This window comes from Peromyscus maniculatus, chromosome 6 (genome assembly GCF_049852395.1).
Source record: "Peromyscus maniculatus bairdii isolate BWxNUB_F1_BW_parent chromosome 6, HU_Pman_BW_mat_3.1, whole genome shotgun sequence".
NCBI lineage: Eukaryota > Metazoa > Chordata > Mammalia > Rodentia > Cricetidae > Peromyscus > Peromyscus maniculatus.
The window spans coordinates 100,001,083-100,019,866 of NC_134857.1; the positions used below are offsets into that span (position 1 = coordinate 100,001,083).

The 18,784-nt window shown below is 39.9% G+C and overlaps 1 long non-coding RNA gene across 1 annotated transcript; it reads left to right on the plus strand.

Annotated features, from left to right (window-relative positions):
- Positions 1 to 370: 370 nt before the first annotated feature.
- On the plus strand, positions 371 to 17,309 carry LOC143273774 (uncharacterized). The gene is made up of 3 exons (XR_013051950.1): positions 371 to 463; positions 8,180 to 8,289; positions 17,159 to 17,309. It is a non-coding gene; the product is annotated as an uncharacterized LOC143273774 (long non-coding RNA).
- Positions 17,310 to 18,784: the final 1,475 nt, after the last annotated feature.

Consider the following 18,784-nt stretch of genomic DNA (forward strand, 5'->3'; position numbering starts at 1 on the left):
TGCTGGAGCTACTCTAGAATAGGCTAGAAAGTAATAAGGTCTACTTTCAAGATTCCTTCTTGTTGGAAACATAGCCAGACTTGGTGGCAGCATTGGAATAACACTCAGAGATGGGGAAATCTGGTACCTTACATCACATGAATGAAGCATTTTACTCTCCTTCTGTCAATGACTTCAATGCATTTTTGCTTTGACCTTATAGAATAGTGAATGCTTGTTCAGTCCACTGGTTTCTCTATCTGTCATGTTACTGTTTGGTGTTCTGGTTTTAAATAGAACACCACAATACAAAAAGTTCTCCATTCACTGTGAGCAATGATGGACCAGTATCACGGTTACCCCTCTAAGTGCTGGGACAACTTACCTGACAAAAAGCATCTTAAGGAAGAAAGAGTTTGTTTGAGCTCAGAGTTTGAGGTTAAAAGCCATCATGGTGTGAAAGGCATGGCTGCAGGAGGGTGAGGTAATTAAATCACACCCACAGTCTGGAAATAGAAACAAATGAGTGTTGGTGCTCTGCTCCCTCTCTCCTTTTTATGTTGTTGGGGACACCAACCCATGGGACGATGTGTAGCTACAGTCAGGATGGGTCTTTCTGTGTTGGTTAACCTAGTCTAGAAACTCTTTCACAGATATGCCCTTATGTTTGTTTACAAGGTGATTCTATCCCATGAAGATTAACTAATATCTCAGCAAGATAGGGAAATGATGTCATAAAAAGTGTAACATGAAGATAAATAATAAAGTAGAATAGATAGATGTTTTAGGCAGTGAGGTGAATTTACAGCTCATAGTGGCATACTCTGGAAATGGCCTCAGTATAGGGTGGGTCCTCAGTGGCGCAGTCTGTTCTGCTTGATTCTGTACTCCTTGACATTCAGGGCAGATCATCTGCTCAGGATGGGCCATTTGCATCATCTCTGTGGTGTACTTGAAACACAAAAGCAGAAAAATAAGATTCTAAAAATTCCTGGAATCTAATCATAGTGACTAAGCAAGCATCTGCTTGAGTCCCAGCAAGGCAGAGAAACAGGAAATTGGTAACATTTGTGACATGGCACTGTCAAGATCAGTCAAAATATTAAGTGTTTGTAAATTTTTTATTTTCTAAAAAATTCAAGATACTAATATTGAAAATGAGAACTTTTGGATTTCATTTATATTTTCTAATTGACTAGAATACACACATACATATATATGTACATGTATGTATTTTAAGTCACATGTAAGGATGTAAGAATTTAGGCTTATGTTGTGTGAAATTCTTGCTCCCGCTGTCCTACCCTCCTCTCCTATTGTATAATCTAGACATTTTCTTCAATGTTAGGTCACCAAAGTCACTTGATCCCTCTTCTTCCTGATACACAGTCATCCCACTTTATATGGGATCCCCGAGTCTGAGATTATGGTTAAAAAGTTGGGGGGTCTAGGGTATGTTGATTAATGCTATTAAAATCAAGATTAAGAGACATAGATGGTTTTGTGATATGTATTCAATATCCTACATCATACAAAGTATTTCCATATTAACATTTGGGACACTCAAGAACCTTAAGAGATAACAGCATTATTACTTTTGGGGACATATGAATAAATCGACATACTTAAAGCAACAGCAATCACATAGGTGCTAAATTCAGTAGCCTCGAGTAGAAAACAAGTTTTATAGTGTGCCTGTCAGTCCAACTGACAGGCTGGAAAGCTGATAGAAAAGAATATAGAGATAAAGGGGAAAGAAAGCTAATGATCCTAGAGTCCAGTGATAGCTAAGTTCCTAACACAATATTTTCATTAAATTCATCTGAGTAAATGTCTGGTATTTACAATTTGAAGAGCATTTCTAGCAATATGATAGAGTATTAAGGAGATCTGAGCTTCCTTTTTGGTTTTTGTAAACTTCAAGTGATGCCCAAATTCAAGACATTTTAAGTTAATAATGCTAATTTTATGAATTGTGACGTCAAAAGCCACAAAGCCAGGTGTCTCCTGCTGTCGCTGTGTAGCTGGTGTTTACTGTCTAAAGAGACATGTGAGTGTACATGTACGCTCACACACACACACACACACACACACACACACACACACACACTCCCTCTCTCTCTCACACACACACTCGCACATGTGTTCACTGTTCATAGTAATGAATTTTATAAGCACACTTCATTCAAGCACGTGGAATATGCTTTAAACATTTCCCTCCAATACCTCTCTCTCACCTGCCCATCTCTTCCTCCCGTGAGAAAGTTTGTTTCCACTTCCATATAGTATGAATAAGTATGACTTTATGTATCTTTATAAAATCTAGGGTCCACAAACATGACATTTGTCTTTCTTAATCTGATTTTATTCACTTAATATGATGATTGTTAGCTGAATTCATTTTCTTATAATGATGTACTTCATTCTTCTTCATGGTTGGATGAATTACATTGAATGTGTGTGCCAGATGAGTAAGGTAGACCACCCCTGGGTCTTTACCCAAAGGATTTGTCAGCATACCACATAGCTACTTTCACATCAGTGTGTATAACAATTTTACTAAAAATAGCCAAATTATAGACTGAACCCAGGTGTTTGTCAACAGAAGAGTGGACCTAGGAATGGTTGTAATAGAGTCATGAGAATCTCTGAAGAAACACTCACATGATTTTTTGTAGAATGGACATTTAAACCCTTCAAATATTTTTATGCAGGCTTGTGGTTTATTGTGCTATTCCAAGTTATATAGGCCCTTTAATATGTACAAATTTTACTGTTTTTAATCATTTTTAATAAATATTTTTATTTTATAATTAATTTAATTTTACATATCAGCCATGGATTCCCCTGTCCTCCCTCCTCCCACCCCCAGCCTTACCCCCCAATCCACGCCCTATTCCCACCTCCTCCAAGGCAAAGTGTTCCCTGGGGAGTCATTCCAGCCTGGTAGATTCAGTTGAGGCAGGTCCAGTCCCCTCCTCCCTGACCAGGGCTGAGCAAAGTGTCTCAGCATAGGCCCTAGGTTTCAAAAAACCAGCTCATGCACCAAGGACAGGTCCTGGTCCCACTGCCTGGGGGCCTCCTAAACATTTCAAGCTGTTTTTAATCATTTTAATTAATGTAGTTTTCATTTTAATACATAAACTATTAAATCTTTATCCACTCCAACTCAGTGCTTAGCCACAACCACAAAACCTATAATAAATTGACTAAATAAACAGAAGTTGACTCTTCTGTCTCAAGGATAAAAGTGATTTAGGCAACTAGTGAGGGAGGGCAGTGTGGAGGGGAATCAATAGTCCCATTTGGCATCTAATACTAGCTAAGTGACTATAAGCAGACCCTCAAATGGGTAAAACATAATCTACAGAGAGCTGTTTGCTTTGCCCTGAAACTGAAGTGTCTTCTTCAATTTTCAGTAATTCTATTTGTAAGAGTTGAATGTCACTGTTTTTTTTTTTTTTTTATCCTGTCCAACCGTGATACCATGGAATCACAGCCAAACTAGCTCTAAATACTTGCCTTCCTCTTTCTTCCTAGTCTTCTTCCTAGGCAACATCTTCCCACTCCTAATCATGCCAGGAGTCTCTGATTTATTGCTTGAGATAAGTTAGGTAATAGCAATAACTTCAGTGGTGCCTGTAGAGCATAGCCTTGTTAATCAGTCAAAATGATTTCATGTGTTTTCTTAGAAGCATCAGAAAGGGCAAAGGATTTATGAGTGATATCATTTTATGTGCCACAGTGGTGTGCAATATTGTCATCGTGTGTTAAGACCAGCAGTGGTCTGCATTGATTTTAATCATCGTCATACCCACCTCGCTCTCCCCTGTGCACCCTACCCCATAAAAAAGATAAGAGAAATCTGAAGCCATTTTATATATTGACTTAAAATACTTTTAGTCATGGTAAGTTTTCTAATATTTTCATAGCCAACTGAGATAAAGTACCCATTCTCACAGATCATATGTCTTTCTCACTAAAATCCAACAAAACCACAGAAGGCTACAGAAATAAAACTGTACTGGTGGAGGGGCTTTTCTAAATAACCACGACTGAGAAGCCTTATTTGCTTCCTTTTTTCCAGAATTATTCTGTTTGTGTAATTTTATTCAAGAGAAAGTTCACATTTTATATGGTGATTCATTCACATATCAGAAATTCAATAAAAATCGCATAGCCAAGAAGATATAAGCATAGAAAAGGATGGAGGGAGGGATCAGTCTAAATGGAAATGTGTCAGAAAAGGTCAGACGCCCCTCCATCACCGTCTGCACAAGCCACACTCACTTCTCCATCAGAGTTGCTGTAGGAAAGGAGAAAGCTGCATCCTTGTCTACAGAATGAAAAGGAGGTCTTCACTGGTTCATTCATCCCTCTGATTAATCAGTCATTTATTCTCTCACACTTTTATAATCTTACGCACCAAAATTTATAGCATCACATATATATGGCAAGCTCAATGCTACAGGGAAGGGCTTCAATTTTGAGATGTTAAGCCCACTAAGAAAGATAGATATGAGCAATAGCATTAGTAATATATGTAAAATACTTGTATCCCAAAAGCGGGAGTACCCAACTCTGTTGGATTAGATTTCACAGCAAAACCTTCCAAAGTCTTTTTCTCACTAACTGCAGTATCCTCGGCATCTGCAAAGCACCACACAGGGAGAAGAGCAGGCAGCTGTGGCCAGCATGGATGCCAGTGCTGTCTCGTTTCCCTAGCGGCCATCACATATATCTCTTACCCTGACCTCTGCTACCTCCCTTTCTCTTTAGCCAAATGAGCTGTGTGCTTATGCATTTGATCCTACTGGACCAATACTGAATCACCGTCCCTTGACCATGTATTGACTCAAGAAGTACACGGCCTCACTTCAGAAAACTAAAGTTCACCTCACTTACACAGATATTTTTATTATCTTAAGTTAGAAGAAGAGAGCCCTTTCTTTTCAGAATTCCTGATTTCTCATTATAGTATCTAATACAGTGCAATCATTTGGATTAACTCAGTATCACTGTGCTGAAAAACAATGAAATGGTTATGACGCTTATAGAGTATAAACCTAGAATTTCCAATAATTGAGTCCCATACCCAACACAGAAGGTCATTCCAAAAAAATTATGGGAAGGAGAAAAGTAAAGTGAGTCTGTGTGTGTGTGTGTGTGTGTGTGTGTGTGTGTGTGTGTGTGTGTGTGTGTGTGTTCGTGCACATGCACGCATGGGTGTGGTATATGCATGTTGTGCCCATGTAGTTGTATTTGCCTGTAGAGAATTTGCATATGCATATGGAGAAGTGGTTCTCAACCTGTGGGTCGCTATCCTTTGGCAAACCTCTATCTCCAAAAACATTTACATTTCGTAACAGTAGCAACAACAAAAATAATTTTATGGTTGGAGGTCAATACGGCATGAAGAACTGTATTAAAGGATTGCAGTATTAAGAAGGTTGCAAACCATTGCTGGAAAGGCCAGAAGTTGACGCTGTCTTCATCAATTTCTACCTTGTATTTTGAAACTGGATCTTAAACTGAACCTAGAGGTTGCTGGTTCAGGACACTGGATGGCCAGTGAGTCCCCAGCCAACCTGACATTGCTAACCCATCAATAGATTGCCAACCCATCACACAGCACTCTACCACCCTTGCCAGCCTTTATGTGGATGCTGGGGATCCCAACTTAGGTCCTCATGCTTGTATAGCAGGTACTTTGCTGATTGAGTTATCTATCCAGCTGCAACATTCCCTGAAAGCTAGAAGTCTGTTATGAGGTCCAGCCAATGGGTTAGATACAGGTAAAGGACCAACAAGTGAGATACAGGTAAGAGAGGGTGGAGTCTCTTTGGACATACTGCTACTTTTGCTGGTTCTAAAAATTAATGTGGGAAGACAGATGTGAGGAGGCATCAAATGGGAAGAAGCCAAGTATGCAGCTAGACACTCATAGTGTCCAAGTTGCAGGGTTACCTAGCAAGTATTATCCACTCTATAGCTAGAGAATGAGGCTCTTCATTAACTAGACAGGATCAGGTTGTAGTCACATATATTGCTGAACACCAAAGACAGTTCTCTCCTGTTCTTACTCCTCATCTTTCTCCTCCTCCTCTTCATCTTATTCCTCCTCTCTTCTTTCTCTCCCACCTCCCCTTTCTCCTCTTCTTCTTTATCTTCTAATTCTTCAATCTTCTCTTCCTTTTCCTTTTTAGCCTTCACCAGATATGAGGTTCTGGGTATAGATCAGAAAAAATATTGAACTATTCTTGTTATTAATCCAAATAAAGGCATGTCCCTAAGAATTTCCTGGCCTTGAGACCAGCAATGCCATTAACAATGGTATGCCCTACTTAATAAATACCACACCCCACACTCTACTCCTTACAAGTCACAGATGACTTCAGTCTGGATTTTCAATGCAGGGGGTTCATGCCTATTTGGGAATTTCTATAAGTTGTTACCCATCAATATTCACATTCATTAAAGAATCTATGAAGTGGCAACAGTTCTAACTCATCACATGGCTATGATAAACTGGAAAAGTTTAAAGCACATGAGACCAGCAAAAACAAAAAAGCACTAAATACTATTTATTCATTTCTGTCTCAATATTTTTTACATAAGTGCTAATGAGCAAATCTATTTTTTTAATTTTTATTAATGAGCAAATCTTAAAGGGTTTTGGGACTGACTTGATTGGCATGAATGTGTGCCATTGGTTGCCCATTTGATAATTGGCAATCTCTGGTTTCATTAGGACAAATAAAAAGTGATGTGAACACAAATAGACACAGGGCAGCTAGGATCAAGAGGTCTGAGAAGCTCAAATACTAAATTTAGATTAAATCATGAGTGTCAGTGGGGCTAGGAGAATATATCAGTGGCGAAAACACTAAGCCTGACGACCCAAGCATGCCAATATGCAGAGATGGGAGGCAGAGGCAAGAGAATTCTTAGAAGCTAAAAGGTCAATTAGCCTGGATACTGTAGCAGTGAACAAAAGAGATAATATCTCAATGTAGAAGGTGGGAACCTATACCTGAGGTTGTCCTCTTTAATGGCCAGTTTTGGCCTCATACCTGTGATGAGGGAACTTCAGCTGAAGACTTGTCTCCATCAGATTTACCTGTGGCTATTTCTGTGAGGCATTTTCTTTAATTGCCAATTGATATAGGAGGATCCAGACCCTTGGGGGCAAACTCACTAGGCAAGTAAGAATGGGCTACATGTGAAAGGTAACTGGACAAGTTAGGCGAGTAAGCCAATAAGCAGCATTCCTGTGGTCTCTGTTTCATTTTCAGCCTCTGTGTTTTTATCTTGTGTTCCTGCATGGGCTTTTCTCAGTTTTGGACTGTAACCTGTAAGCTAAATAAACCCTTTCTTTCCCAAGTTGTGCCTGGTCATGGTGTTTTATCACAGCAACAGAAAGCAAACTAGAAAATCATCTGACATCCACCTGTGCCCTTTCACACCACACACACACACACACACACACACACACACACACAAACACACGAGCACGTGTGTGTACACACACACACATGCATGTATGCACTCACGCATACAAGCACACACAATATATACACCCACATTCACAAACACAAACACACACCACGCATGTGAAAAGTAAACTTGAAAACACTCTGTGAGTGATTGAGCTCACATTGTTTTTTTTTTTTTTTTTTTTTTTTTTTGTGTGTGTGTGTGTGTGTGTGTGTGTGTGTGTGTGTGTGTGTGTGTGTGGTGCAGATGGCTCAGGGGTTGCGGGACAAACCAACCACCAATTTCTGCATACACACAACAACTCAGCCGTAATTGCCAGAGCTGAGAACTCCAGGGCCTTGAGACGATTCCATGAGATGCCTTCACCTGCCAAATTCCATGGAGCCTATGGAGCCTCCATCATGATAATGGGGGTAAAGGAGCAGTCGAAAATGAGAGTTGTCTTTGGTGTAACAGTTACAGAGTACCGATCACTGGGAAGTAACCATTAACGTTCCAATCACAGGTTCATTTATGACAGAAAAATGCTTTTGAAGGAAAAGAAGGACATAAAATGTTCTTTGATAGCTTCATCCAAAAATTTTAATTAAAAAATTAAGCAAATGGAAAATTGGCCACATTTTAATCAAGCAGAAATTGTTAACTGATTACAGAGAACGGTGTGAAATGAGTGACTCCAAGAAGCAACCTGTTTCTTTTGTAGACGCAGGGGTATGACCTCATCACTCAGAGCTTATTCTCTGCATAATGGCTTGGAGAAAAGAAGGAGCCAAACAGAATCATTTCTCTGCCTGTCTTGCTGTCAGGGGGAAGGTAATACTCATGTAGCATTGTATGTATATATATATGTTTCTCTATCTCCTTTTAAGAATCAAAAATAACACATAAAATTGAATCCAAATAAAAGACTAGGGGATTTTTCTTTAAGAGGAGATTATTTTACAATTTACAATCTGTCACAATTACGGATGGGACGCTCATTCACTCCTTGAGGCGCTGCTACCAGAGGCCCACTATGTGCCATGTGCTCTCGGGTGCCCCAGAAAACTGCAGAAGTCAGGAAGAGACTGCGTTTGTCACAAGTCTGTCGATACCATAAAACACTGGGAAAGTCCATGCGTGTCTTACATGAAAAGTTTCAAGTAAAATTCTAGATACCACATCACTACAGGATGGAAGGTATCTGGGAAGTTTTGGTGGTGAGGGTAATATAAAAGAAGTCTTCCAAGAGCTGAGAGAATCTGAGCTGTCAGAGAGAACCTTTTGTAGAAACTGATTGTTTTTTCTTTCTTTCTTTCTTTCTTTCTTTCTTTCTTTCTTTCTTTCTTTCTTTCTTTCTTTCTTTCTTTCTTTCTTTCTTTCTTTCTTTCTTTTTGTTTTGAATTTTTGAGACAGGGTTTCTCTGTGTAGCTTTGTGCCTTTCCTGGAACTCACTCTGTAGCCCAGGCTAGCCTCAAACTCATAGAGATCACCTGGCTCTGCCTCCCAAGTGCTGGTATTAAAGGTGTGCGCCACCACCTCCTGGCAAAATTTTGTTTGTTTTTTGTTTATCGAGAAAGGGTTTCTCTGTGTAGCTTTGCACCTTTCATAGAACTAAACTCATTCTTAATGGCAAAAAAGTCGAAGATAGGAAGCCAAAGTATATATAAACCAAGTGCCTGCAGCCAGTTCAGCTGGAAGTAAAAAAAAAAAAAAAACAAAAAACAAAACAAAACAAAAAAAACCATGAGGAATTCACCAAAAATATGTCTGGAAGAGTTCAAAGAAACAACGATACTGGGCCTGTAGGAAATATCCAACAGCCTATACTTCCTTTAGCTTTTTAATAATATTTAATAAGTGTATGAATACTTGCTTCTCTGTGGCATTATCATCTGTTCATAAAAAATATATAAATATATCCATAAGATATAAAAATCAATATGGTAAAATATAAAATCAAGGGGAAAAAATCAATACAAATATTGTTTTTTTTTTCACCCCTGCTGTTGACTTCTGTCCCTCTTTCTTTCTTTTTCCATCACTTCCCCAAAAGTCTGCTTTCTATTTTCATTAATTTTTTTTTTTAATTTAGAGCCTTTCTATAAAAGAAAGCAGGTCACATTTGTTGAAGTCAGCTTTATTGCAGTTAAAACCACGATCCCCAGTTTCAGCACCCATCCCTTTCTGCCTCTAACTGACATGATTTCATTCTGTGTTACAGATGAGTAACATTCCTCTGTGTATATATACTACATTATCCTTCACCCATTGATGGGTGCCTGTACTGACTAGATCATATAATCATTCTCTTTCTAGGTTTTGCTTGTTATTTTGAGATAGGGCCTCTCTTTGTAGTTCTGGCTGCTCTGGTTCTTTCTGTGTGGCCTAGGTTGGCCTGAAGTATGTGATAGTCCTCTTGCCTTAGTCTCTCCAGTGGTGAGACTGTAGATATATGCCCTCATGTCCAAGATATTTTTATATTTCTTTCAAATCTCCGTACTGACTGCAACAATTCCTGGAGAGTTTAAGTTCCCACCAATGGTTTATTGGGTTCCTCTACCTTTATATCAATGTTGGTTTTAGTGATAGCCATTCTTACTTTTGTTATATGAAATCTCAATGTGGTTTTGATTTGCAATTTTATGATGACATAAAGTTTTGAACTTTTTTGTGTATTTATTGATCATTTCCACTTCTTCTGAAAGCTAGCTCAGTTCATTTGTCCACTTATTGATTGAATTGTTTGTAGCTTTGATGTGTGGCCTATTGAATTTTTTTTAATTCTTCTGGCTATTAATCCCATGTCAGATGAAGAGTGAGCAGGGATTTTTCTTTCATTTTACCCGTGATCTTTTTATTCTGATAATTGTTTCAAATGTTGTGCAGATTGTTAATTAAATGCTATCCTATTTGTCAATTCTTGCTGTTATTTCCCAGGCTATCAGAATTCTATTAACAAGTCCATTGCCCATGTCTACATCTTGAAGTCACTTTTACTCTAGTAGTTTCAAAATTTCAGGACTTCCTTGAGGAATTTGATACACAATAACTGATTTTTGCATGGGGTGGGACATGGGAATCTGTATAAGTCTTCTACATGGAAATATTCAGTGTCCCCATCACTACCTGTTAAATACGTTTCTTTCTTCTAACCCACTTGGCTGTATGGATTTATACCTTTGTTCTCTATTCTACTGGTCTACATATTTCTTTTCATGTCAATGCCATGCTGTTTCCATCACTACTGTTCTACAGTATAATTTGAAAGCAGGCATTGTAATGTCTCCAGCCGAGTTAGAAGGAAGTGAAGAGTTAGGAACTGCTGAAGGTGTTAAGAAGCCTTACTTGTTTCATGTTTGCTTCTCTGTTGTGGTTTTCCCATCAGTTGTGATGGCAACCTGTAGCTTGATCTTTCCGCCTTGCCCACAGTCAGGACAAATCTCTGTCACCCGCCAGTCCCACAGCCGCTCAGACCCAACCAAATAAACACAGACACTTATATTGCTTGCAAACTGTATGGCTGTGGCAGGCCTCTTGCCAACTGTCCTTATCTTGCTAACTGTGCTTTTATCTTAAATTGATCCATTTCCATACATCTATACCTTGCCATGTGGCTGGTGGCTTACTGGCGTCTTCACATGCTGCTGGTCATGGCAGCGGCTGCAGCCTCTCTGGTCATTGCGGCGGCTGCAGCGTCTCCTTCTGCCTTTCTGTCCTTTTATCCTGCCTAGCCACGGCTGATCAGGTTTTATTTATTAACCAATCAGAGCAACTTGACATACAGACCATCCCCCAGCACAGCCAAGTGCAGACCATCTCAAACACCTGCACTCAGGCCCATGGTCCTAATCATCCTCTATACGGACCTGCTGGGTAACGCCACAAAGAACCTGAGAATGGGCTCCCACAGGACATACAGAACATCCCACAGCACTTCCCCTTTCTTTTTTTTTTTTTAAAAGGAAGGTTTTAACTTTTACACATCTCCAAAGTCAGCTTGGTATATTTGGGAATTTGGGCGTAGATTCTCTTAACTACTTCCTGCTGGAGGGGGGCGCTGTATCTTATGGGGATGCAAAGAAAATTTTAGGATCATGGAGTAGTCCGTGAGACCGTATCGTCTGAGCCAGTTGCCTTGAAACGATTCTGGATGTTGGATCATCTGGGCCATGGTGTCATCGGAGACCTTTCAGGTGGTCTTGGCTGGTCAAACCTGATGTATCTCAATCTGGAAAAAATCCATAGCCTCTGGCTTTCTGTAGAGATAAAAGCAGAATCTCCTTTCCAAAATAACACATCCTTATATCCAAATTTTAAAGTCAAGATATCTTTAATATATACATATTGGTTTAACTCAACATCTTTTACGATCAAATGTTTTTCTGCAGTTAAAAATCCCAAAGACAATATAATCCAAACTCTCTGTGTGATATCCATCTTTACATGGCTTATTTTTTATATTACTTTTTCTCTTTAACGACTTTATTTTTTTTAAACTTTCTATTTCTTTATATAACTGTCTATGTTCCTTTTCCTCTCTCTTCCAAGCCCCAGGAACCCGCCAGTAACTCAAACCGGCGGCTGCCGCTCATTTGAGAGAGAGAATTAGGAACTGTGGGGCGTTTACCGACGTCACCGTTCCTGGAGAACTTACCGACGTCACCGCTCCGTGTGTTGAGTTCTGAATCCTCTTTACCACCACGCGAGGATTCTTCTCAGATCACACTTTATTGGAGCGCCTCTTGGTTAAGGGACTTTGTCTTTAGTATTTTTTTTTTTTTCATAACACCGGCCTTTATCCCTGTTCATTTGTCCTTTTTCTTTAGTCCCTTTTTTTTTCTTTTCTTCTGCCCTTTTTTTCTTTAGCCCTTTTTTTCTTTAGCCCCAAGTTCGGGCGCCAAATGTAGCTTGATTTTTTCCGCCTTGCCCACAGTCAGGACAAATCTCTGTCACCCGCCAGTCCCACAGCCGCTCAGACCCAACCAAATAAACACAGACACTTATATTGCTTGCAAACTGTATGGCTGTGGCAGGCCTCTTGCCAACTGTCCTTATCTTGCTAACTGTGCTTTTATCTTAAATTGATCCATTTCCATACATCTATACCTTGCCATGTGGCTGGTGGCTTACTGGCGTCTTCACATGCTGCTGGTCATGGCAGCGGCTGCAGCCTCTCTGGTCATTGCGGCGGCTGCAGCGTCTCCTTCTGCCTTTCTGTCCTTTTATCCTGCCTAGCCACGGCCGATCAGGTTTTATTTATTAACCAATCAGAGCAACTTGACATACAGACCATCCCCCAGCACAGCCAAGTGCAGACCATCTCAAACACCTGCACTCAGGCCCATGGTCCTAATCATCCTCTATACGGACCTGCTGGGTAACGCCACAAAGAACCTGAGAATGGGCTCCCACAGGACATACAGAACATCCCACAGCAGCAACCTTATTCTAGTGAGCAGCATACCCTGGATGAATCACCCCACAGTGAGAGGAGAAGACAAACCACAGTAACACACCAACTCCCAAACAAACCAGATATAGATATACAAGTACAAAATTAAAGACAATGCTGCACCATTCATAACCATAGAAAAGAATAAATATTGTTTTTTAAATTAAAGGATGAAATAAAAGTGGAGTCAGGGAAAGAAAAAAGAGGAAAGATACAAAACTAAGGGGAATAAGTAGAAAAAGAAGAAAAGAGGGTGAGAAACATGTCGAGGAAGGAGCAAGAGACAAAATCTGTATTTGCATTGTATTCTTCCCTCCACCAACTCCTCTAAAGTCCACTTCCCTGCCCTACCCATCCAACTTTGTGACTTCTTTATTCCCTTAAACCCATAAAGTCCAACGTAGGATACTCATATACTTTTGGATGTGAGGTCTTCCTCTAGAACGCTGTCAACCTATCAGAGGCCATAGCCTAAAAGGAGACTGATTCTTCCTATCCTAGCAACTATAAATTGCCAAGGGCTCCTCATTTAAAGGTGGGGTTTCATGCTCACCTCCCATCTCTGTACTGGGATTTTGACTTGAGCTTGCACAGGTCTTGTGCATGCTGTCTCAGCCATTGTGAGTTCATATTTTCAACTTCCCTGTTGTGTCCAGAAGACACCTTTTCCAAGGCGTCCTTAGAGCGTCTCTGGCTTACAGTTTTTCCACCCCCTCTCCTGAAGCAACCCTGCACTTTCAGGTGCAAGGATTGTGCTATGGATGTCCGCTTAGCTTCAGCATCCCACAAGTTCTTATTCTCTGTTCCATTACCAGTTGTAAGGTCTCTGTGCTAGTCATCATCTGTTGAAAGGAACTATCTCTTCAGAGTGTTGAGAGACACACTCATCTATGGGTATAATAATAAGCCACCGGGGGTCTCTTTATCATTGCATTCAGTTTAAGCAGGACAACCCATTTTTCTCTCTATGCATGTTGCAAACCATTTTTAAATAACAAGACAAAAAAAAAAAAAGGCTTGTGTGTGGTTGTAGCATGAATCTTAAAGAGTCTTTATTAATAAAAACAAATCCAGAGCCAGGTGTTGGGGTAAATACTGGAAGGTCAGAGAGACAGAATAAGCCACAGCTAACCTCACCTGGCCAACTTCTTACCTGATCTTGTTTCTTCAGACTGGAAGCCTCTGTGTCCTCATCTCTGAATGGCTCTCAGCTGAACTGTGCTCCTCAAAACCTAAAAGCTTAACCAGCCAAATGCTTCTAGTTCCTGGTCTTCATGCCTTATATACCTTTCTGCTATCTGCCATCACTCCCTGAGATTAAAGGCTCACTTTCTGGGATTAAAGGCGTGAGTCACCATGCCTGGCTGTTTCCAATGTGGCCTTGAATTCACAGAGATCCAGAGAGATTTCTACCTCTGGAATGCTAGGATTAAAAGTGTGAGTGCCACCATTTTCTAGCCTTTGTATCTAGTGGCTGTTCTGTTCTCTGACCCCAGATAAGTTTATTAGGGTGCACAATATTTTGGGGAACACAATACCACCACATGTGGTGGCTCAAATTTGTAATCACAGCATTCAAGAAGCTAGAGCAGGAGGACTGTGACAATGTTGAGGCAAGCCAGGGCTGTGTGACTCCTTCTAGGCCCTGTCTCAAAAATAAACAACAACAGAAGCACATGGAAACAATTCCTAGGTGGAAAGTTTACACCAGTTAAGTAGCCAGTTGCTTAATTTGATAAGTCTTAAAGAAACAATGAATAATCTTGGTGGTGGAAGTGGGATCATTGAAAGGAGATCCTTGGAAACAGGAGGCCAGAAGAGACATGAAAAAGAGAAAGGAAAAATAGATCTTTAAAAAGAGAGGAGAAGAAAGTCAACCTTCCCAAGATTGGCTTGGCTTAACACAAACATAAAATCCATGTTTCATTTTACCTGGGTTTTTGGACTGATGCCTTTTAAACTAGCTGTTTTAGAAATCTAAGAAATTTTGAAAGATACTATATATCCCACTGTTTACAAAGTATATTTTGGCTTGGCTTCCTTTAGGTTTTTGGTTGCTTCTCTCCCCCTACCCCCCAAGAGCAGCTGGACTGTTTCATTCATATGCATATGCAAACTCTGACTAAATAAATCAGCCAAGACAGTTGTGGAAGAATTCCAGCATTTGTTGTGATACTTGTGGCCTGGAGGTGTAGTCAGTGAGAAAGCTCTTGCCTCATACACAGGAGGCTCTTCATTCTAGGCTTAGAAGTATATTTTAAAAAAATCTTTATTTTTATTGCCAGTTCAAAAAGAATTCCCACTATGAATTCATAATATTTTCCAAAACACAAGAGTGCTCATGTGATATATAAATATAAAACACAAATACACAAAGTGGACTTTGTGAATAATTTAAATAACTAGAAAAATGTATTACTAAATTCCAATCCCTATATTAAAATTGGAAGAATTAAAATTATAGTTCCCTCCATTTTTTTTAAAGATTTATTTATTTATTATGTATACAGGAGAGGGCACCAGATCTCATTACAGATGGTTGTAAGCCACCATGTGGGTGCTGGGAATTGAACTCAGGACCTCTGGAAGAGCAGTCAGTGCTCTTAACCTCTGAGTCATCTCTCCAGCCCCCAGTTCCCTCCATTTTAACTGCCAAAATTACTGCCTGTTTCTCATGTCAATGAGACATTTAATGTCCTCTATCCACATAAAAGCATTTTCTGTACTGACCACTAAAGCTTCCTCGTCTGTATTTAGCCTCTTAAAATCTATGATTCTGGGGCTCTATAATCCTAAAGTACAGGAAAGTAGTTTAGCCCTGACTGTTCAAGGGAGTTTATTTAATCTTGCCAAAATTGTGTTGGTGAATCTTCATTATCACCTTCATTAGATCTGGAATCAGGTGAATCAGGTAAGGGACAGGCCTCTGGGAGGCCTGGAAGTGGCTGTACTTCCAGAACCACAAGAGAAGCCCTCCCTGCCTACTCCAACCCCTACCCCCAACCCCCAGCCCCCACTCCAAAGAAGAGGTACTTTCAAGCTGTCAGCCAGATAGTAAGTCCCAGGGTTCCAGCCAACCTCATTGGCTGCTCTCTGGTGAGTGTGAATGCACCAATCTCTGCCATCCTGCACCGGCATCAGAAACCAGCTTCTTCAGCCTTCTAAGGTGGGCTAAAACAGGTGTGTCTCCAGGAATCTTCCAGGTACTGAGTTAGACTACTGTGGGATCTAACTCTCAGCCTCTCTTGGATGCAGACAGCCAATGGACTACTAGCCCATATCATGACTTATAATATACAGTCATTCTGGAGAACCCCAAATAATACCACACTGTTCAAGACAAATGTCATTTGTAGATGAAAAACAAACAAAACTTTAAGCTCTGGACACTTACCTACCTGAAGTTATAAACCTAGCATGCAAAGATCAGCATGACAGTGAAGCTCATACGTGCTTACATGCTTTCTAGCATAGCCCATTTTGTGACTTTTTAAGGCATGCAATTAGATACGGGCCACATACTTAAATTTTTCAAGATTCAGCCTGGCCACCATCTTCTTTCCACTCACTGTGGGTCTCATGAAGAATTACTCTTCAACTGATCCAGTACAATCACTAAGGAGGTAAGAGATCGGAATTTCTCTGCAAGCTCACTCTAGAAATAGCCAAATTTACAGATAGCCAAGTAAGAGGCAAAAACATGCAAATCTCAAAGCCCAGGAATTCATCTCCACATACACGCTTCCAAGCCTCTACAAAGATGCAACTACGAGGATCATGAAACACATGAATACACTCAACTTTCTGACTACAAAATCGGGAGCATTCATGTGTCTGTAACATCTTGTCAATCAGATCACAAACCGCTCCAAAATATCTGCTCTTAAAGATGGGGAAGAAATACCAGTCTACTGCAATACTAGGTAGGCTGACTCAGCTCATCAGTGATGGTGAATGAACTAAAGTCCAAACCACAGTTTCCCTGAGCCATGACCATCCATGGTGCTGACAATGATGTACCCCCTGTCTTTGGATTCCTTCCCATATGCCTTCCTTTTGATTTTCAAAGATACAGACTGGTAAGTGAATCACAGCATGGGATACAGGTGGGTCTCTTCAAGATGCTTATTGAAGCTTTAATTTTCCTTTTGCCTTTCTCGAGTTCTGTAGTAACAGTTTGAATAAAATGGGGACAGAATTAAGAGCTTTCTTCGCAGTAAATCCTTCTCTGCTTTGCTTCCTTTCAAGTGTATGGGAAGAGCCGTGAGACAAGTTCATTTAATCACTTGGAATACGTCATGTTAACTCAAGGAAGAAGCGCTGTGCCTGAAAAGCCAGGATAAACTGTGTGTAACTTTTTTTTTTTTACCCTCACAAAATCTGGCTCAATAAAAACCATCTTTACTGCCTGAGGCTAATGTGTAAGTTAGTGAGAGATTATGGTCTGGTTTTTATAGCATTTTATGTAGTATTTGACAATCCATAGGGACCTTGCCTGGTAGTCCTTTACAAATATAAAATGTAATTTGAAATTTCACTTCATCATGGTAATAGGCTGTATAAGTTTTTCTTCAGAAGCCTACAGACCATCCTGTCACCTTAGGGAGCCTCAAGCAACTGACTTAATCACATCATGGCCACTCCTGCACCATTGTACCTACTTTTTTGAAAATACATAAATCCTAATTATTTTAAGCACTTTTCTACTAAATGAGATTGCTATTTTTAATGTGCACATTCAGGCCAAGTGTGCATATAAACACAAACATATATACTCGGAGAGGGAGAGAGAGGGGGAGGGGACATAGGAGATTCTGTGCCCTCCTTTCATATCTCTCTTACATCCCTCACTCACATCTACAGAAATGTCTTCAAGACAGAAGCTTGCTTCATTCATATGAAGCTCATATGCCAAATTTTAATGGAGAAATAAAATAGAGACAATCATTTATAAGTAAGTACAACACTACACTGTATACAGTGTAGCTACTAGAATCATAACCATTTCAAGCAGTAGGTAATTTCTTTGATCAATTAGTAGATGAATAAAACTATCTCTGTGTGTGTGCACACATATGTGTATGTACATGTTTGTATATGTGGGTGCAAGTGTGTGTCCAGATATGCATGTATTTATGTATTGTTTGCTTGTGCATTTAGAGGGTAATGACTACTCTCGGGTGCCATTCTTCTGATACCATCCATCTTTGGGTTTTGAGGCAAAGTCTCACGTTGCCTGGGATTTAACAATAGGCTGGGGTGCGGAGCTCCAGGGATACATCTGTCTTTCCTCTTCCATTGAATTTTCAAGTGCATGCCAGGAGACTGCCTACCCTTTGTTCCCTAACATGTGTTCTGGGGCTGGATCTCAGATCCTTGTGTTTTCAAAGCAAACACTTCACTGGCTATATTATAACTTCAGCCTAATAAAGCTGATTTATTTAATGTTTTGAATATGAAGGAAAGTGCACAGATACTGACTGGTTTATGATAACAAGTGTATAATCCTTAGCCAAATTAATATCAGGTCTTCTAGAAATTCTCACAATACCTCACTGCCATCAACATTGTTAAGAAAACACTATACCTCCAAAACAGGATAATATTGCCCCTTCTTAGAGTTTTTTTTTTTCATTAAATTAGATACCAGAGTTAACTAGAATATGGCCACTGACATTAGGATTAAATACTAGGGTGCTATTATTTTCTCCTGATGGCCTTCTGTGCTGGGTTTTGACATGACCCCATCCCTGTAGGAGTGAGTATCAGAAAGAAATATACCTTTTAGAAATGTCTACTGTTCCCAGCCAATGTTCCCATACTCTGGTAGTCTCAGGACAGATTTCCTCAAGGGACTTATGGACATCACAGTAT